We start from the raw sequence: 23,227 nt of genomic DNA on the forward strand, positions 1-23,227 counted from the left end.
TTATGACATCCACAATGAGGGGCAATGGAAGGTTTGTAGACACCACAGTGATATTACAGAAATTTAGGTGAATTAACCAGGCAAGTGTCTGTAAAATCACATGTTAAGAAAATAATGACTTTTCCCCTGTTCCAGACAGTGTTCACGGGCCAGGAATTAACAGTGAATGAGGCAATACGATCCCCGTGCCATAGACAGAACCGCTAAAGGGGAAGAATCTGGAGATAAGAGTGTCAGTGGGAAGTCTGTTGTGATGTTCCAGGTTTAAAGCAAAAAGACTTGATTGCTGTGTTTTGTTTTTGTCTTTTTGGTTTTGGGGGGCTTGTATTTGTTTCTGTTTTTTTTTTTTTTTTTAGAAAAGTAAGCCATGTTTAAAAACTATTTGGAAATAAGAAGTTGGAATGGGAGGAATATAAATGATACTGGGTTTCAAAGTTCAGCTCTTGTGAAAATCATGGGAGCATGAACAGAAAACAAGACCAATGGGGTGGGGAACTTTTGTAATGGGGGATAAATGTGTTACCTTTTTATTTTATCAGCCACTGAACCTCTAGAATATACTTTCATAAAGCTTCTCCTTGTATTTTCCCCAGTTATTTTGTTTGTCCCTAAAACTATATCTACCACAATTCACGTAGAGCATGTGACTTTGAGATCTTCTATACATTGTTCCTTCTAAATTACTCCAATGAGATAATGATACTTGGGCAGGGTATGTGGGTAGTTGTGTGCGTAAGTGTGTACATATGAATGCATATCCTCTACATCATTGGAAAAAGCAGAACCTACTTTTTAGTAAACATTGGTGTGAAACAAGTTGAATTTTATTTGCAGTTGCAAAAAAGCTCTTATTGGATTACTATATTGTATTTCACAAAGATATTTAAAGCAAAAAATGGTAAATCACCATCAATTGAAAGCACTCCATGTGTCTCACTATACAATCCTCTCCAACTCCCAAACTTGTATGAACTAGTCACTCGACGTCTCTGGCCTTTGCTTTCTTATCTTTGAGGTGAGGAGGTTGGACCACACAATTTTTACATACTTTTCCATTTTTACTGATGTGTCTGACTAGGTATAACAAAGACTTGCAGGGAAAATGATCCGTTTGTTTGCTCTTTCCTGTGAAACAGAAAAATGTTTTACAGAGTCTTTCCCCATCTCACTGACCTCTTTGGAGAAAAAAATCCTATGTGCTGTGTAGAAATCATCACCTTCTGGTAACCTGCTCTGCTGGTTCTGTCTAGGTATCCCTCAGTGTTCTAGGTTATGCCCTGTAATGGGCTAAAACATTCACAAATCCTGTGTAAGCTACCTCATTCGCCCAAGAATGGAAGGAGAAACGTCACAGCATTCTCCGTCAATTCAGTGTATAGGTGTATGGGGGGTTTCTGTAGGGAAAGGTAGGGATGAATTTTATGATCAATAAAAGGATGAGTTGGTTTCTGCTTTCATTTAAAATATTTACACTCTCTATATCAGTAAATCATTAATTATCCAGATATTAGCAATGGTTTCCTAGTCCTCTGGTATTTCGGTCAATTTAAATCAAACCAACTTCTACCCGAATTCTTGGAAAAAGTCTCTTGCCCTGCCCAAGAATTCTGTAACATCTCAGAAATTGATATATACAAGGTAACTTCTGGTTCCAAGTTTCTCTGCAGCTATTTTCTTGTTTCTTTCCTAGCCCAGAACTGAAACTTAGCCTCCTTTCCTCCATTGCCTCAAGACAGGAGAACAAATGAGTCTTTTCACATTTATTTTGAAACTTAATACCTTACCCATTATAAACTATATTTTAAAAAAGCATTCTATACAAGTCATGTGTTGACGTAGCAGAGTTCATTCTTCTTAAAATCCCATTTGCTGTTCCTCTAAGGGGACATTATTTCTGAGTACTCGGCTCTGTAATTTGCAGTCTCCTGCCATCCTGCCTACCCCCTTTTTTCACTTCTCTCTTTGGCATCCCCTGATTTCTGTTTAATTTATCTATCTCTGCTGTCTCCCTTAAGCCCTTAATTTTAGAATCACCCTCTCCAAATTCTAAGTGCTTGGCAATGCATTTGCCTAAACAAAGACATCTCTTTTCTGAGAACTCGAGTGACAGCTATGAAAATAATATATACACAAATATGTATATGTGAGTGTGTGCGTGGCCACGAACCCCAATTCATATTCAATCAAGTTTCAGTACATTCTAAACTCTTTGGAAAAGTGTGCATTCCATAAAACGGCGTCCATAATTATGGCCTTTTTTTTGTTGTTGTTGCGGTACGCGGGCCTCTCACTGTTGTGGCCTCTCCGACTGCGGAGCACAGGCTCTGGACGTGCAGGCTCAGCGGCCATGGCTCACGGGCCCAGCCGCTCCGCGGCATGTGGGATCTTCCCGGACCGGGGCACGAACCCGTGTCCCCTGCATCAGCAGGCGGACTCTCAACCACTGCGCCACCAGGGAAGCCCAATTACAGCCTTCTTGACATGACATTGAAGTTGCTGCTGTGTCGCCCTTTTTGGGCAACAGAGGGCACTGTTAAGAGCAAAGCCAGTTGCCTGGGAAAGCCAGTCTACCCTGTGACCCACTTCCCCACCTTTTAAACCTTGGTCCCGTATTTCATGTGTCAGGGAGAGAACTGTGTTGGCTGCTGACCCCCTGGCAGCAAGCCTGCCAGGGAGAAGGTGTTGATACGTTTGCAGGTATTATTTGCTTTCTGCTTTGTGTTTCTCTGACTACAGGAAGGTTCAAAGAATAAGAAGTGATCTTTCTTGGCCCTCATGACCCTTGTATTGGCCCCTGTATTCGGTCCTGCTGCAGCTGCTTTGGAACAACCTTGCCAGTCATGCGTGGTGCGTGATGAGCTACATGCATGTGCGTGCCGTGTATGGTACTTATCACATGAAGTTTAAACTCAGCAATGAACAAATGAGCCAAATTAAAAAGAGGGGAGGACCAGGCAATGCTAGAATACCAGGCAATGCTAGAAAATATGCTTTAAAAGAAAAAAGATGTCTTTTTTTCCCCCAGTTAAGTCTTCCCAACTGATTTCTCCCAACCGTGGTCTTCACTGCCCTTTCCATCTTCCTGATTTCCCTTTTTGGGTCTCAGTAATTTAAGGAGATAGACACGGTATTTATAAAACAGGTATGGAACATGGGAGCTCAAACTACCAGTGATCATGAAGGAGACGGTGCAGTTCACTTTGAAACTATACCTTAAATTAACTTAACTAAGCCATTACGTATGCCACACAGTCTTGTGACTTTTAGACTCTAAGAATAACAGAGCAAAAATATTTTGTACATTTAATAAAGTCTCATTGCAGGGGTCATCACAAGCTGGCAGTGTGATCTAAAGGGCAGGATTCAAGTCATCCTGTTGAAGGTTTACCTAACCAAGATCATGAGCATATCCAACGGAAATTTTGTACTGAGCTCTGGTTACAAAAGTACCTGAGCTCTGGATTTCAAAGTAAGTTGAATATGGAATTTCACTTTTGGCCTCATTACCTAATTGCCTCTCTCCTTTCTTTGAAAGTGTTCCGCATAGTGTCACTGAATACCAGCTCTATCTTTTCCTGTTCTCAAAGTCTTTTTGGACAGGTGTATCAAAATACCTTAACTGAAGACACCAGCTAGAAGAAGAACCTACACTTTTCTCCCATCGACCGCCAACAATGTTTCCCTTCTATTATTTTTGTCACCTAGGCTCCGTATCTGTTAACAAATTCAAATGAACTCATTCTTGGTGATTGCGATAAAGATGGTCGCTTGCAATGCTGCTGCTGAAATATTATTTGTGGACACGTATGACGTAAAGGGAGGACCCTGTAACAAAGGAGGCATTTATGTCTGCCTCAGTGACCCATGCTGCCAGTTCCTGCCAATCACGTGACTCAATTCCATAGCCAAATTAAGTATTTGACGATTAATCTCAAATGCAGTAAATCCCTGCTCTTCCTCAAAAGCAGTTTAGGGAAGCTTAGACTTTGAAAAGCCACGCTTTCTCTGGTTGAAAGTAAAACTAGTAATGAAGGCACTAAAGTTTGTTCTAAGCTGAGATTGCTGCAGGGTTTGCAGCGGTAGCTTTGGAAGCCCTCAAAGTTTAAAGGCATCGAAGCTACTTGACAACGGTGCATGTGGCGTGCATTCAGGCCCGTCACTACTAACGTAATTCTGGCCGCACAGCCTACACCTTCTGGTTATTATCAGCTGTGACTAATGCCCTTAGCCACCTAAGAGAACAAGGGCATTTTTTGTTTGTTTCATCACAGAGTGAAAGAGCAATCTTGGCACACTTTTTATCTGTGACTCGGAGATACATTCTCAGAGTACTAATAAGGAGAGGCATTTTATGAGGATGGCGAAGTTTCGTCCACCACCAGTGGGAGCTCCTTACCTAAATGTTTCCCTGAGTTAATCCACTCGACAATGAATTTCAGCCACTGAAGTGAAGGAGCAGATCTCTGCAGAACTCACAGTGTGTTTGTGTGTGTGTGCGTGTGTGTGTGTGTCTTTATGTGATTTTAAAAGTGATAAAAGAACAGAACAAAAATTCAGAAGGGAAAGATATTGCCAGCAAAAGAAGCACATGTTATAATAATGACAGTCTCCTGAGATGATTATATTACAAAGCTAACATAAAGTTACCCCCAAACTCTCCCCCAACTGTCAAAACTGCGTCGGTACTTGTTGGAGCTATAAAGGGCCTCACAGCAAATTTCTGCAGCTTGAGGCCACGCAAGACAACACATGCCTCTCAGACACCCCCTCCTTCATTCTCCCTCTTAGAAGCCTCTGACTTTTATTCCTTTTCTTCCTCTGACTTTTCCTTTTCTTCCTCTGACTTTTATCCTGGTCTAGTCCCAGGTGCTTGGGAAATGCGTCCCTACTCAAATCATGCACCAGTACCAGAACTGAGATTTTGTTTTCTGACTTACAAGAACAGGAGGGAAAGTAAAGGATTAAAACAACAACAACAACACAGAAATGGGAGGGGAGGGATATATGTATATGTACAACTGACTCGCTTTGCTGCACAGCAGAAACTAACACAGCATTGTAAATCAACTCGACTCCAGTAAAAAGATAATTAATTTAAAAATAAAGCAGAAATAGAGGAAAAAGAAGCTGAGTGCAGAGATGAATAGTATTTCAAAGTTTCTGAACAGTTACTGTTCCCATTTTAAGTGGACCCTGTTGGCGATGCTGTGTTTGGCGTGCGTGATCGTTGCAAAGACAGGCAGGCTCTTGTTTACTTTCCTAAAGTCATGCTAGGTGTGAGTGTGACAATAAAACGTGTCAGAAGACGGTGTGTTGGTTTCAGTGGGGTCTAGGCGGGGCAACGTATGATTCCTCAAACCTCCTTAAGAAGCCTTACCATACAAAGGTTATTCAGTGAAACACCATGATTCATAAACAGCTGCTATAGGGGAGGCTCCACAGTGGGTGTGAGCAAAGCTGGGGGCCAAAAAAGTCCATAAAATTAGCCCGACCTACCGTCAGCAGAAAATGGACTCCTGTCCTAATGATTGCTGGGCACTGGCCCTGCTTCTTCTAAGTCTCGGTTTCAGCAAGAGAAAGGAGGCGGGTCTGTAAATGAAAGTACAAGAGAGCAAGAGAGGTAAAGGTAGAAGGGTTATAAAGTGTATCCAGCCGCTCTCCTGCCCCGGTGAGGAACGTGGTACCTGCTGCCTATCCTGCTGTTTCAGAAGAAACCCTGAAAAAGTAATTATGAGAAAAAAATCAGAGATTTTGACCCAGCCTTTTGATGCTTATAGCTTACTGAATAGCAGATGTTCCTTTAAAAATTGAAAATGCAAAATGGGATAAGAGAAAATGTTCTCTAAACCTGAGCTGTCTTAGATAACCAGGGTTTAGAGTTAGTTACTCTTAGAGAAAAGTGAAGGCTCTGGGAATTTGGAAGATGAGGCTAAGGAAACCTGTACTGGAGCAAGAAAGACTAGAATTTAACCGTATTTGCTTACATTTGTATGTATATACAAAGAAATACCAAGGGCAGCCTTTATTAGGAGGTTTTATTGATTGTTTTCCACATGCTGTTTATAGTCTTCATTCCAGAAAAAAAAAAAAAGGAGACTATCATGAAGATGATGCATATTTTTTCAAGATTAGAGGAGAGAGAACATAATGTTTCTTTGGAAAAGATCAAAGGAAAGTATCAGGGAAGGACAATTAAAAGGTCAGCCAGTAAGGCAAAGATCGCCCACAGGGGGCGCTAACTTCCTGCCGTGGGAAGATTCTAAAGATGGCCTGCAAGAGTCTTATCCGTGGTTATTCAGTGAAACACTCATTTCGGTGCTTCTGGGAAGGTATTTTTACAGATGTAATTAAGGTCCCAAGTGAGCTCACTTTAAAGTGTGGAGAAGACACTGCTCAGTCATGTGAGTGCTTAACAAGCACAGGTTGTCTCTGGCTAGATACAGAGGTCAGAGAGATTCCAAGGGGGAGGCGTTGCCTGCTGCCTTGTTATGAGGGGGTCGCAGGATAAAGAATGAGGGTGGTCTCAGGAATTGAGAGCAGCCCTGGCTGACAGCCAGCAAGGATACAAGGGTCTCAAGTCCTATAGTCTCACGGAGCTGAGCTCTGGCCGTAGCAGACAGGAGCTGGAAGAAGGCTGGGGGCCCCAGGCAGCAGTGCAGTCAGCTGAACCCTAACTTCAGCCTTAAGGGACCCTGAGCCGGGAACCAGGTCTAACATCCTGGACTCTGACCTACAAACCTGCAAGATCGTACATGAGTGCTGTTTTAAGCCACTAAGTTTGTGGCAATTTGATACAACAGCAATAAAAAACAAATATACCTTCCTTAATGAAATGAAAGAGAAAGAAGAAAGGAAAGAAGAGAAAGCCACCAGGCAGTACAGTGCTGCTTTTTCCTCCACAAAAGAGGCGTGGGTTTTCTCCTCGGATTTCTAACAGGGAGACAGCTCTGATTCCAATCCAAGGTCACCGGAAATCCCCAGGTCATCACCCAGAACCTCTCACAAAGGTTCTATTAGAGTGAGGCCCCATTTCCACTTTGGAATGCCATTAGATATCCCTAAGTTAACATTTTAGAGACATTTTCCCTTTATTAAATTTCCTTTTGAGTAGATACTTCCATTTATGAAGGGAAAGCAAACTTCTTGTGAAATAACACCACTGCATTTTAAAAATTATATATTCCAAGTTCCAAATAATTGAGTTGCGAAAAGGAAATGGCTGCAAATTGGAAATTCCCTTTAGTGTGTGTATGTTTCCCAAATGACCTTCTTTCTAATTTGCTGTCATTTCAATTTTGAATTGAGTAGCAGAAAGAGCTGTCAAGTGTATTAAATATTGGGGTATTAAAAAATAATTCTATCATGCTTTTTGTTTAACTTGGGGAATCAATGAAGGAATTTTTAGGGTAATAACTATACAATACTTTCCAGAGAATAGCTAACAATCTCTGCTCAGTCCTAATAAATAACCTCATTATTACAGTAATGAAAACAAGTTAGGGAATTTCCCAGGAACGTAGAAAGACAAACTTTATCCTAGTATCTTCCTGTTATGATCAGCAGGTCCACGTTTGCCAAATGTGGCCAGGAGAGAACTAAAACCTTTGGCATATATAGTGAAGAAATCTAGAGAATTGCAAAGAATAGTTTTCTCTCACTTCTTTTTCCCTAGTGGACATTGTTTCTGCCCGTATTTCACTTGTTTCCAGCTTCTACACTGAATCCAGTTATTAGGAAGTAAATTAAAAAGAAATGCTCTTGTGATATTTCCTTGTCAGTAGTCTGTCTGTGTTGGCAAGAATTCTAAAGTCGAAACACTTACGAGAACAGCAGGAACCTAACTTAAAAATTACGTAAAGAAGTAGGTGAAGTAAGACGTCGCTGTTTGAGTTCTCTGCCTGCTGAGTACTTTAAATTTCTTTCTCTCTCTATTTTTTTATGATCTAAAAATATCCAGAACAGATCAACGGAGACTGCAAATAAAGAAATAGGCATGGGGGAAAATGCAACCATATTCTGAAAACTATTCATCTTAACGAGAAAAGGAAAATTAAAAAAAAAAACCAAAACTTTAATCAACATGTTCCTGGTTACTATTAATATGATTTACACTGAATTTTTGTAATGAAGCCTTCTCATTCAGTTGTGTAGGTAATGGTTGTAGACAAATGAAACATTGCAAGCCCTCTTTCTACATCTCTTTGTCCTTTGTTTCTTATTTAAAAAAAAAAATTCTCCAAGAATACCTACACACATTACTCTGGATTTATTCAAATCTATGGAAAGAAGGAAACTTAGTAAGGTACAGGGATCTATGTCCATTGCCTCACCTCTAGTCTGACCTCAATGCCCTTTGATGAAGCCCAAAGCTCCATAAATATTTAATTTTTCATACTTGGAAAAAAGGTAAATTCACCCTACATGGAACAGAACGAATTCCAGAACTATTGTTTCTGCAAGCATTGACTGTGTAATGTTTATGGGAATTGTAATGGTTAAGGAGGTGAAAAGAAGTCTATGGGCATTTTTACTGAGATTGGCAATATCAACCTTGTTTTGTTGGGTTGGTCAGGATTTGTTGCTCTTCTGTAACATCTGGGGAGTCAATTACTTAAAATATACCCTAGTTGATGTTGAGCTTTCTCCTCCCCTTAATAGCAGATTAAATAGAGCTTTACAGTCCTTTGGAAAATTCCACCAAAATTGCACTTATTTGATGCATATTTGAAAAAAGAAGTTAGTACATTTTATCATTAAATCTTAAGGTAGGCGGTAGGTATAATTTCCCCAAATGCCTTATGACTCCCACAGAGTAGCTTCTTCAATGGGAAAGTTTGACTCACTCAACCTATGGATGAACTGTTCTTTTAGATTATGTCATCACGTTTGAATGCCGCGGGCTTCAATTTGGATAAGGTTGAGTAAACACAAGTGGCTAACTCCAAGCGTTGTTTAGAAAGTCTTTATATCATGAACTAAGTAGAATTTAAATTTTGACTTGGTCGAGTGTAAGACCACCATCCTTATCTTTATCTGGAATTGCAAACACATCGTCTAGTGGAATCTGGGAGTGGAGAGAAGAGAATCGCCGTCTATTTATCACTGACCCTATGCCGGGCACAACGCTACGGGGTTTGTGTGTTTCATTTATCACCTTTATTCTCACAGTGATAACCAGCTGCTGCTATTTAGGAAGCCACCGTGAAGAATCAACACAGAACTCGTCGATAAAGTCAACTTTAAAAACCAGCACCTACCCATTTCTGTTAGGACTATGCAAACTATTACTTGTTTCAATATGAAGCAGGAATCCTCCTACCCTCTGGCCCTTCACCTCTCAGAAGTATCCACATGATGGCCATTTAGGTTTGGGCCCTTAAAAACAAAGTGATTATAAATACAGTCTGTCTTCTTTGGTAGCAGCTCATTTTTTGTGTGTTTTATTTCCCTCTTTTGTGAGAAATCTCTTAGTTTTCGAAATCTAGGCATGCATAGTCTTTTTTTTCTTTGTCATCATTTAATTCTAACAAGTACCTTCCAAGTGTCCTTCCAGTCTCTCTGTTCAGCCAACTCACCCCTTAAACGTATCCCTCTGTATGAATTTGTCCCTACCAATGCTTATCTGCTCTTGGGGATCTCATTTCGGGGCTTATTTCTCCAAGAGGGAGGTCTGCATGTAATTTAGGGCCTTGCTAAGCGATGGTATTTCCAACTGCTCATAATTTAACAAATGAAAGTCTTTTTTCCCCTAAAATGAGACAAAATTACATCTAAGTGAATTAGAAACCCTGATTTTTTGCAATATATTTTACTTATAAAAACAAATAAACCATAGATCAAGAGCATATTACGAAGACTACTTGGTTTATAGTTAATTTTTATGCACAAACCTCTGCCTTCCATTGGAAACTTTTCCAGCAACTACTGACTCAGGCTTGCCAAGCATTGCTAAATAAAGACCAAGGTATTCTTGACTAAGGTCTCAACATTATGTCTACTCTTCCTTCTGGCAATCTGCAGGAGCCCATGTTTAGCAATTTTAGGACTTGGTTCAAGATTTCTGTTCCACAGATATTGGCTTAACTTAGAGACTTTCTATTTCCAATATTGATGTGCCCACGCCTGTGGTTTTACTTAGGAAGTGAATGAATATCTTTAGTTTATGTTTCTGTGATAATCGACATTCAGGTGAATAGGTAAAAGGTGCGCCATGAACCGTTAAGTGAAAAGCGCATACGATCTAAGAGGACACTGGACTCTCTTAATTTTTTAAATAAAACGTAAAGTACTCCAATGTTGTCAGCATCAAGAACTAAAATGCAAAGGGTATGATCATAGGGTCATTCCAATATTATTTAATATATTCAAAGAAAATCATACCAAAATGTCCCACATGAATAACTTAATTTAACTTAATTTAAACACTTCAGCAAGAGTCTTCTGCACTTCTGTTTGTCTGGAAGGGTGTTTCCCCTCTTCTCCACTTTCAAAGTATGGCAGAACCCTATCCTCCCATACAGATAATTCTCCATTCTGTCCATCCCCCCTGCAAGGCCACGTCTGGCCCACACACCTCTCTCTTCACACCTCCTCAGAACATAGGACACTTGCAACCAGTCCCTCTCACTGCTCTGGAGAGCATGAGGCACAGAGAAGCCACCCAGGGAGGATCACCCACCCCAAATTCCTCTCCAGCCATTGATCCTCTACTGTTTAGGAGAATGCTGGACATGGGACACAGAGAAGTAACTTGCAGTGTCTTTAGGCTACACCCCAGGACATTAATACATGCTTCTCTATGCTCTAGAATCACTCATATTTTCTGTAAATTCATTCTCATCCCCTTTCTGAGCTTGACTCTGCAGCTTGAAATACTAAACCATGTCTCACTCACCAACAGGTATTTGAGTTCTAATCACACAGTTTCCATCCAACCAATACCATCTTCCTCTGAGTTCTGTAAGCTCTGTTGTCTGTTCTCCAAAATGCTTGGCTCTCTGAAGAAAAACGCGTTTTGTATATCCCATTGCAAAAACGACATTAACACCAGGGACAGTCCAACCCAGAAACCCCAGTGACTGAAGATAAATAGAAAGTTATTCCTAATTCATATCAAGTCGAATCAGGATGAGGGGAGTGAGGGTATCCAGAAGCAAGGGAGCTTCTTCTACATGATGGAGAGGGTTAGGATCTCAGCAAACGGAGGCTTTGTCTTCTTCAGTAGGTGGCTTCCATGTTTGCCCCAAGCTTTCGCATCCAGCCTGCTGGATGGTATGTTGTAGAGACAGAGTAGAGGATTGTGAGGAACATTTTTATGGGTCCAGCTTCAGAGTGGTTTATATCAGACGCATGGTCATGCCTAATAACGGGGGAGGCTAGACGACATACTCTATCTCTGTGCCCAGAAAGAAAAAGAGGTAGGTTCAGTGAGAAACTGATAACACAAATTTGTCTGTCACATCAAGAGTGTTGGTGCTGCTTTTGCTATGAATTTTATGCCTACTTAGAATGTTTACCTCATGTAAAGACAAAACAAAACAAAACCCAAAATATGAATATTTATTCTTAGCTATCTTTTATTTACTCTGGAACAACACATATGGAAAGCTTTTTTACTATCTGAAAAGAGCAAAGAAAATGATGGGTACCAGGAAGAAATGGGAGATTATGTTAATACAGGAACATATTATCTAAGTATTTATATGCACATGTAATGTTTGACTTTTTTGGTAGTTTTCATTCCAACTAATCTCGTTTCTTACCATGAGCTAGCAATGCACTAAGATGGATACAAAACATTTGAATTCATCCTCTCAATCCCTAGGAAATGAGCACACTTATTACTTCTGTTTTTCTGAGTGATTGAAATGCCTTGTTGAAGGTCCAACGATCTTTCCTTTAGTTTGGCTTCCCGAGGACCTTGTATCTATGCTGGAACCCTTAGTGCAAATATATCTTGCTTATGGAATCACTGCATTGCTGTATTTCATAAAGAAACATGTTTTACATGCTCTAATGAAGCTAGCCTTTCAAAGAGACCCTGGGGTAACATTTTTCATAAGTCAAATTTTTGTCTTGTAAGTGTTATTTTTCTCATAAATTAAGCAAATGTTTATTTTAGAGTAACTACTTTCTAGTCAATTGTAAAAGGAAAAGTGTTAAGTAGCATTAATTAGAGCATCCGCCCACAGGGTTAACTAGAGATAAATCTGGGAGGTAACAGTGAATAAAATATATCCATGAATAAAATATATTTTCTATACAGTAGAAAATAAAGGAAACGTGGAATATAGCCTGAATGTTGCCACTCAGATTTTATATGTTTCTTATGCTGTATGGCGAGTACGATGATCAGGGAAAGATGAATCAACCTGTGGAGTGGCAAGCTTTTGGTAAAAGACTTTATGCCGAAGACTTTGGAACCAAGGAGTATATCTGTAGCATCTCTGTAGCACTTTCTGTAGCATCTCTGTATATCTCTGTAGCTTTTTCTGTAGCATCTCTCTTTACAGTAGGTGTTTCTGAGATAGAGCTAATCCTTATAAATCTTGCTGTAACGTGGAGGCTATTATATCACATTTTACAAATGAAGGCAGCAGGCCTCAAAAGCAGTATTTATTCAACAAATATTTAAATGCTGACTATATTCTGGCCCTGTGGGAACAGTGGTAAGTAATTGTATTCCTAGAGCTTAATGGATTCAGACATATAATATATGAATAATATATAAATATGACACATACTGTATAAATGTGGGGAGACATATACATATACAATAATTAATATATCAATAAATATTTCAAAGAGTCCTTGTGTTATGGAGAATGTGGACTAGATGATGTGCTAGTGTCAGGACAGAGAGGATTTCTTTAGAGTGGATGAGCATGGAACTCTTCTCTGATTTTGGAGGTAAGGCCTGAATGAAAAAAGCCAACAGTGTGAAAATACACATTCAGATAAATACAGGAGCTGGGGAAATAAAAATGAAATGGCCTCAAGGGAGGACAAACTGTCAAGTTGAAGGGATCAGCAAAAAATGGTGTTACTAGCACTCAGGAAGAAATGGGGAAGGAGAGGCACTAATGCTAGAGACATAGGCAAGAAGCTGATCATTTGGGCCATGAAAGGAGATTGGATTTTGATTCTAAATGCAAGAGGGAAATGTTGGGAGTTCTCCAAAAGGGCATTAATGTGGTCTGAAGTTTTGAAAGCTCACTCTGTCTGTTGGATGGAGAAATTATTTTTGAAGGGGAGGCATGGAAGAATTGAAGAGAAGAGGTGAGTTAAGAGTGCAGGAAAAGGATGACTATGGTTTGGGCTAGGGTTTTAGCAGTGGACATGAAGAGAAGGGAATGCCTTCATGATATGGTTTGGAGGAGGAACTAACAGATGGATTGCAGGTGGTAGAGGAGGGAAGAAGCTGAGTCAAAGATGGCTTTCTTTTCTGGCCTGAGCAATACACTGATGATGAAGCCATTGGATGGAATAGGCTGGAGAGGGATTGACATTCAGCAACTTGGTAAATAGTTCGCTGGATACCATTCAAATAGCAAGTAGTACATCAAACACAACTTGAAGCCGGCCTTGGAAAGTTTCAAGGATAGGGATGCTTCACTATTCTGCCTAGTGTAGAATAGATATAACATAAGAAATATCCACAATTTGGAAAAAAAAACACTTTGTGAATATATTTAATTGGATACTTTTGCAGGTTTTCCAATGAGCAGAAATTACAACATACCCACATGCACATGCTATGACACACTGGTGATCCTGTTACTATCTTAGTTTTGCTGAATTCATGCTTATGTGGGGCATCTCTGTGTTCATGCATTTGCATATTTGTTTAAGTGAATGCTTTCTTTTTTTTTTTTTTTGGCCACACCACGTGGTTTGCAGAATCTTAGTTCCCAGACCAGGGATTGAACCGGGGCCCCAGGAGTGAAAGTGCCAAGTCCTAACCATTGGACCACCAGGGAATTCCCAAATAAGTTCTTTCTTAATGGCAAGTAAATTATGAACGTATTCAACCTAAAGAACTTAGGAAAACCTATTTATTGTGCAAAGTCCACAGTTCAAAGATAGAATTTTTCAGGTATGAGCTGTAAAGTATTTTCTCTTGTATTGCACTTTTGCTGCAGAGTTTAGGTGTTTTAAAACAGTTTTAGTCTTACAAACTTCCCAGACAGGTAACAGCAGAGGAAAGTATCAAGAAGCTAACTCAAGCCCATTTTGGATAAAGAAAATTTAGTTATACAAATACAATTGTAGTAAGAGCAAAATTATAATTATTATACAATGACTCGAACACTAAAACATCTAAACCAAGCAGTGACCCAGCCCTAAAATATTAGAAAAGTTCCCACATTTTATGCTTAGTGAAAAATTAGGGTATGTATGGTCAGAGGAAAATTTCCTTCTGGTCTAGTATTATACATTTTAGGGGAATAATGGGTCTCATTTTTCTTAAGCATTTACCATCGGCCACCTAGAGTTAAGAGTAAGTGTTAGATCATCCATCTAGGTGACATGAGCTTTAAATTAATTGGATTACACTGAGTTTTACATGATTAGAACTTGGAAGTCAGGTTCTAGATTCCTGGTTAAAACACTCTTAATCCTCCAAAGTAGGTCAGCCGTAACATTTTAGGGTTTTGGTTTTAGATAATTGTTAACATTAATTTTATTTATAAAGAATAGAGGGGCTGACCTTGGGAGCCACTTATTCAGCAATTAAAATCAATTAACTTAGGTTTAAACACTTAATTTAAAAAAATATAGTGTTTCATAAAGAATAATAAGGGGAAGCATTATATATGAAATAATTAAAATTAAATATATATCCATGTACACACGTAGATATATTCCTGTGTGTGTATATATATATATATATATATATATACACACACATATATCTCAAACATAAAATAAAAACCTAAAGACATGACAGAAACATATTTAGAATTTTAGGATAGTGATTATCTCTAAGCAGAGAGAGGAAGAGAGTGGAAAGGAATGGGTAATGGCATTTTAGCAGTTTATTGTGTAGTTTCACTTTTAAAAATATACATATATAAAGAAGGAATAAAAAAAGAAAACTGGTGAGCCACTTTGCAGAATTCTGAAAATAATATAGAAATGTATGTCCATAGAATGAAATCCATTTATCACAGCACATATATGCTACTTTTCCTCATTGTTTATGGTGTAGATGAGAATAAAGCTTAGAGGTGAAAATATCTTAATGATTTTTCCTTTAAATACCATGTATTCTTGCCATCAGTGTCAATCCCTGCGTAATGAGGATTGTGTGTCCCCTGAACATATATCTGATATTCCAGGTAATGGAATAACTGAAGAAAACACATCAAAGAACAGTTTTAATGTAAAAGACTTTTTGTGTTTGAAGTGGAGCTGCCTTTCTTTAAGGGCTGAGTAACTATATTTGCTCTTATCCTGACAAAGAGTTGAAAGTTACATTTTTTTTTTACAAATTAATATATAGAAATCAGAAAATAAATCCAAAGTTTTTAGTGTAGAGTTTTACTCTGAATATAAGAGTTCTGTGGGGCAAAAAGGAAAGATTGAAGAGCTCTCATTTGCTGATGTTAGCTTAGGTGAAGAGAGAAAGGGTGGGAATACTCATTAAATGATATCCATCTCTCTATCCAATAAACACGGCCCATTACGCACTTGGGTTCTTTTATTTTCTATTTATTCTCAAGAAGGCCAGTCACAAGTAGTCAGAGACTTGTGAGGGCACTTTCAATGAAAATTTGCAGCTGTGGCCTCTGCGCTCACCTGGCAGTCTGCCTAAACCTAAGTGTGGAGACTGGTGCATGACACGTCATCCCCTACAATTTCTTGACTGTAGCCTAAATCGGGAATGCTTTCTTTATAATAGCCAGAGGTGGTTATCAAGAAGGATGGCGGTGTCTGCTGTCTGGGTTGGAGAGCTATAGATTAATGTGTTGTTTTAAAGTATGTAATGTGCCCATAGACTGTAGCAATAGGGAAATAAATCATTTGGGGTGGAGGGGCGAGATTCAGGAATGCTAGCATGGGGGAAGCAAAGTTTGCTGGTTGCCAAGGGAATGAGAGTTCTGATTAGTAAGTGAAGTATAATAACCTGTCCCACATAAATCTCTGGGGTCTTAGAAGGGAGCTTTCAAGTGGGAATCACTAGTTCTTCCTTGACACTCAAGCTTAAGATCTAAATTGCATTGTCTCTGACACGTGATAACTTCCCTCAAGTTATCGTGATAGTATGATTCTTACCCTTGTAAGGCCAACTAAGTAAGAAGATGGCTTGAAGTTTGAATTTACGGTACCATGAAAAGAACCCACAATTGAACTCCAGATCAATTTTAAAAATGAATTTCTTAAAGAAAGTAAAAACCTACTCCAAGCAAATTAGTTTAGAAAAACATACTGTACTTTAAACTGTCAGATTAGTTTTCAAGTATAAAATTTTAAAAGATATCAGGTTATGACTGAAGATTATATGGTAGAAAACATTGTGAGCAACCATAGAAAAATGATAATGTGAGTTTGCAATAAGTTTTGTTTCATTTGCTCTCAGTAAATATATATAATTTATAGCCATATATTATTGATATAATGGATATTTTCTAAGCAACTTGTTTAAGGAAGAAAAGAGGTCACTGAAATCTTTCAGGCCAAAAAAATACACTAAGCATTTAGCTGTGAAACTGAGAAAAAAAGACCCTGCTTTTAAAACATAGCCAAGTTATAGAAATCATTTTCTGTAACATGATGTATCATTGTGTGTGGTAAAAATGGAGCAGGGTATTCTCAAAATATATTCTCAGGAGTAGTCGTCAATGTTCTTTCACACAAGTTAAGCGCTTTTATGTACTTTTTTCCCTGAATGTGGTTGTCAATTTTTAGTGTTAATTGTTGGCAGGGTGTGGAGCTGCGTGACTTCACTATGTGGGAGAGAGAGAAAAGATGGGCTTGTCTTATCTACAAGTAGGTTTGAACATGTCTTTGTCTGACATGTTTTTTAGGAATGACTTTATTGAAGTTCCCGGAAGTAGCCTTGGGGTAAATATCCTGTTATTGCTGCTATCTATCTGATGCTAAGGAAACGAGTTTGGATGTGATGAGGACATTTCTCCCCTTGAGATCAAGCCAGAAGTGAATTTATGACAGCCTGTGAAGCTAGCCAATACCTGCAGGAAAATAAAGGAAGAAGAAAGAAAGAGAAAGACAAGAGAGAGAGAGAGAGAATGGATGGGTGGATTGGCTCAAGGTCAATCACGAAGCCATATCAGATAACGAGGAGAAGCAAATGATACTGTTAGGCGTCCAAACCCAGGGGCCTAAAGGAGACTCAGAATTCAGGTGACACTTCCTGCTGTTCAGTGCATCCTCTGTCCTGGGAGATAAACTAATGAAACATGCTGCTGTCTGGGACTGGAGGATGCTGTACCCCAGAGCACATGGTGAGGATGACTACATTCTGGGATCCATAACAGTACTTTCATTTTTGTTTCTTACTCTTTTGATTGAACGTGTGGAACGATGCACGGATAGGTGCTTTGGCATTTGGGAAATCAAATTTCCTCTGTTACCTCTTGCTCCCCCCAGAGCCAGGATTTCTGATAGCAAAGCCTGTTCTTAAGGACCTTTCTTTGGCATGCATTTCTTGTTTAAAAAGGCGAGACATAGCTGAAATTGTTTTTGGTGATGTATATTAAGAACAATGAAGTACCGAAAGCATTCAATGTCATTTTACTAAGATCCCTACAGCTTTTTTCTATCTTAACGCAGGATGTTTTCATGGTAAGCGATTCAAGCCTATCTGTTTGATATTTCCCTGAAATATACATCTCTCTTAAATGTCTCAGAGCGCTCGGGAAATAAGAATTTACTTTACATATTATCGGATTAATAAAAAAAGATATAAATTAATTGGAATAAGTTCATTTTAATTCTAATTTGAAATATCACATGAAGTTCCTTTGAACTAAAAAAGAAAAATAAAGCATCTACACAAAGAAAAGCAGAGAATTAGTCTTCTCAGTATCTCTTCTCCCTCAGGATAGAAATAGTTTCTGATCAATGTATGTTCATAAAAGCAAAGATCATGCATTCTATTTCTAGTTTGAAAAGTCATCAGAATTCAGAGCACAATATTGGCCTCCCAGAAGATGTTTACTTAGGGGAAAAGTTAATTTATCTTGACTTTTGGCTCTGTAAAATTGAAACATAAAATTAATTATGAAAGATATTTTTCTAGTATATTACAAATATTCAGATATAGATGAATAGAAACTTCCTCCAAATTATACCTCCACATCTACAGTGGTGGTATATTGTTCCACCTCTACAGTACTGACCTCAGCTTGAATGCAAATATAATGGGAGTTCATTCAAACTTGATTTCAAAGTCAGTACCTCTGTGGTGTTTGGAAGATGCACCACACCAGACTGAGGGATTATACCATGACAAGGATGATGTGGGATCCAGGAAGCAGGCAATCACCAAGCAGGTAACACTTTGGTTTGAACTTATCACTCTCTCTCCTACACCACCTTCTCTGTAGACGCTCACATCCTCCACCAACTCTCTTTTTCTAATTTGCACTAAGTCAGCTATCAGCTTCCTCTAGGGCACCGCTTAACATAATGCTGACTTTTGCTAACTTCTTTTGTATTCTGTTATCTACTATCCTGTCTCTTTTGTCCTTTTAGTTTTATGCCTTTTTGATTGCATTATAGGTATCTTTACCTCTTAGTAGGGTGTAATGGCTGAGCAGAATTGACATGTCTTCCATCTGTCATGCTTCCTTCAAAATTCCTGAATTTTGTAATGAAAATAATACATTTTTATTATGATTTCATCACACATACCCTACCTAATCTGTCCTTTGTTTTCCTGTTTTGCTTATGATTATGTAAAATATTTTCACTCATGATGTTTGTTTTTTTCCTCTTCATCATTGATTCTTTTATTTTCTTTACTGTTTTAAGACAGATTTGACGGTGATGTAACGTTTCATTGCTTTTAAAAGAATTAACGCAAGGTTAGCTGCAATATATTTTGGTTTACAATGTAAACTCAAGGTCTGATTTGCGAATTTTTTAAGTAACTTGACTTGAAAGAGAATCACTTGCTTAATGTTCCACTTTACATTATTAGTGACTTTTCTATTGTTATTATTATATTTATTTATATATATTGATATTCTGATGACATATCTTTCCAAGAGACCTTATTATACTTTATGTTATAAAGAAATACTAAGTATAAATTATTTTCTGTAAGGCTCATTTTCTTTATGATATGTACTAATATCCAGAATCTCATCTTTCTTTCCTGTTTATTTAAAAAATTTTATCAATCCTGCTGTTTCTTTGAAAATTTGTTTAATTACGTTTTCAATTTCACATTAAAATCTCAATGACCTTTTTAATTTAAACTAAAAACATAAATTGAGTGAGAACATCTTTGAAGACGGAATTTCATTTACATTCTCCCTATAGAAAATGAGGCAGACAACAGAAGCAAGAAGAACTACGGTTCTGCTGCCTGTGGAAGGAAAACCACATTCACAGAAAGACAGACAAAATGAAAAGGCAGAGGACTATGTACCAGATGAAGGAACAAGATAAAAACCCCAGAAAAACAACTAACTGAAGTGGAGATAGGCAACCTTCCAGAAAAAGAATTCAGAATAATGATAGTGAAGATGATCCAGGACCTCGGAAAAAGAATGGAGGAAAAGATTGAGAAGAGGCAAGAAATGTTTAACAAAGACCTAGAAGAAATAAAGAACAAACAAACAGAGATGAACAATACAATAACTGAAATGAAAAATACACTAGAAAGAATCAGTAGCAGAATACCTGAGGCAGAAGAACGGATAAGTGACCTGGAAAACAGAATGGTGGAATTCACGGCTGCAGAACAAAATTAAGAAAAAAGATTGAAAAGAAATGAAGACAACATAAGAGACTTCTGGGACAACATAAGAGACTTCTGGGACAACATTAAACACAACAACATTCGCATTATAGGGGTCCCAGAAGGAGAAGAGACAGAGAAAGGACCCGAGAAAATATTTGAAGAGATTATAGTCGAAAACCTCCCTAACGCGGGAAAGGAAATAGCCACCCAAGTCCAGGAAGTGCAGAGAGTCCCAGGCAGGATAAACCCAAGGAGGAACACACTGAGATACATGATAATCAAATTGACAAAAAGTAAAAACAAAGAAAAATTATTGAAAGCCACAAGGGAAAAACGACAAATAACATACAAGGGAACTCCTGTAAGCTTCACAGCTGATTTCTCAGCAGACACTCTACAAGCCAGAGGGAGTGGCACGATATATTTAAAGTGATGAATGGGAAGAACCTACAACCAAGATTATTCTACCTTGCTAGGATCTCACTCAGATTTGACAGAGAAATCAAAAGCTTTACAGATAAGCAAAAGCTAAGAGAATTCAAAACTCATAATAGTAGGTTTGTAAGAAATTCTTTTGTTACAAGAGGGTGCTCTTTTATAGACCAAAAAATATCGAATGTTTAAGGTTTCTTGATTAGACACTTAGATCTTCCTTTACCATCTATAATTGACCTAATTCCTTTTCCTCTCTGAACATGAGCTGTTAGTGTAGTGAGGTTCAAATGAGATCAACTATGCAAAAAAAAAAAAAAGAGTAGACTAGCTAGTACAACACAATATGAGAATGTAAGCAATTATTTTAGAATTTTAATAATTTACTTAATTACATCAGAAACAAAGAAACTAAATTTTTTGTGTTGAATGTAAGATGGGGCCAATCTGTAGAAGTCTGTGGAAGCTGGTGGAGGGAATTTTGTCAGATACTGAAGGAAATAGTGTTGCACTTTGTTCTGTGTATTTTCTCAGTCACACAAATATCATCTCTATCATTTCTAGAGCAGACAATGAATCATGCTTTGCTGTACATGGGATATGTGGATAAACTCTCAAATAATCTCATGAGGTAACATCGCTGCCCCCTTTTTATAAATGAAGAGACTAAGGTATTGAAACATAAACTAACTTTTCCAAATTTCTACAGTTTTGTGGAAGTGAAACTGAATAGGAATCCAGACATTTTTGCTTGGAACCCACAGCCTTAAGCACTATACTATCCTGCTTCCTCTTTGGCAATAAATAAAAGTGAAATGAGAAGAATTGTGGATAAGATGAAGGAATATTATTGCATTCATTCAAGTACAACCTTGCAGGAAACTGGTGGTCAGAATGAAGAAAGCATGCACCCGAGTAACATTGCAAGGGCCAGATAATGCACTTTATTAGAGGGATGGAGCAAAGAGACACAAATAAATTCAAATATTGAGATTGCATGACTATGAAGATAGCAGAGTCACTGACCGAGGTCAGGGACTTGGAGTATAAGCTCCGGGATTTGACCCGTGCTCATGTCCATTTACACTTACAGTGGGAATTCTAAGTCAGAGCTGATGAAAAGGTCAGACCTTGAGATAAAGTCTTAAAGCCCTTAGCATCATGGTGAGTAGTTAACTATAAGAGCAGAAGTTCTCTAAGTGGATACTGAGGAGAAGAAAACACTGCAAGCCCAAGTATTATTAAATATTCAGTTTTGGGGGATAAGCGGGAACGCTCAAATGTGGCAGAGCTGAAAAGCTACCTCCACAATAGGAACTGCAGTGAGGACCTTGATTATAACAAAGAAAGCGGCCTCATCCACTCATGCCCTGTGCACAGGGCTACTGTTTCAGCAAAACCCTTTTGGAAAAGTTGGATAGATTTCCTATCCTATTTCTCTCTAGGTGGAGCCTCTTCAGTTTCATTTACATGAGTGAAGGCAAGGACACTTGTGTCATCGGGCCTGGCATTAGGAAATAGAACCAGAAGTCATTTTATTTATATTTATTTCCTGCATCCCGAGGCATGTAGGATCTTAGTTCCCCAACTAGGGATCAAACCTGCGCCCCCTGCAGTAGAAGCGCAGAGTCTTAACCACTGGACCACCAGGGAAGTCTTACCAAAAGTCATTTTAATGACCACCCGCAGCTGAAGATCTTCTCATTAATGTACCTGTGCTTTACTGAGTACCTAACTATTTTAACTGTGCGTATATCTATTCGAAGAGGGAAGAGTCTAAGGGTTTAATATCTGAGTAAACATCCAAAGCAAGTTATTTATACTTTAGTAATGTTCTTGTCAACACATTAGATATTTTTTGTACTGTGAGCTTTTAAATTTAGCAGACATTTCGGATTCTCTACTCTCCGGGAAAAAGTACAAGCATATATGAAGGATGACTTTAGTAAGCATGAGGTTATCATAGCAGTTACTGATGAGACTTAGATTTTTTTTTTTTTTTTGCGGTACGCGGGCCTCTCACTGCTGTGGTCTCTCCCGTTGCGGAGCACAGGCTCTGGACGCGCAGGCCCAGCGGTCGTGGCTCACGGGCCCAGCCGCTCCGCGGCATGTGGGATCTTCCCGGACTGGGGCACGAACCCGTGTCCCCTGCATTGGCAGGCGGACTCCCAACCACTGTGCCACCAGGGAAGCCCAGAGCCTTAGATTTTTAAAGTTAACTACTTTCTCCATTTATATGAGGTGGGGCGTGAGCACAGATTTCTGGATCCCATCCCCTAACGAAATGCCAGGAGCGCTGCTGGGAACGTAGAGGGTACTTCTCATGCAGCTTAGTCATCACTCAGAGACTAATGACTTTGCCCAGCATAGGAAAACAGAAATAGAAGAGAAAAAATGATAAACTAAAAATGAAACAATTTTGTATCTGTCAGATTGGAAAAATATAAAAGTAGATAAAAGACATGTGGAAATGAAGAGACTAATAAACAAAATGAAATATATTCATTTAAGGGAATACTCTACAGCAATTAGATGCTATGAACTGAATCCATATATATCAACATGAATAGATCTCAAAAACAAAATGTTAATTGAAAAAAATAAGATTAGATTCATGCATCACTCCAAGGATACAAAAATTAACAGCCAAGAGATGTTTTGAAAAGTATACAAACTTTTAAAAAAGGGAATCTGGACCGGAAGGACATATTTTAAATATTTTATGGAGTGTTTCTATGAGAGAGAGAGGATGATAGGATTGGAGCCGTAAAATAAAGGGGGAAAATCAAGCAAAGTAAGAGACAATGTCAGTCTAGACTGATGACACTGTACCCCGTGAACCGCAGAGTGTAAGCAACT

The sequence above is a fragment of the Globicephala melas genome, chromosome 18 (assembly GCF_963455315.2).
Source record: "Globicephala melas chromosome 18, mGloMel1.2, whole genome shotgun sequence".
Taxonomy (NCBI): domain Eukaryota; kingdom Metazoa; phylum Chordata; class Mammalia; order Artiodactyla; family Delphinidae; genus Globicephala; species Globicephala melas.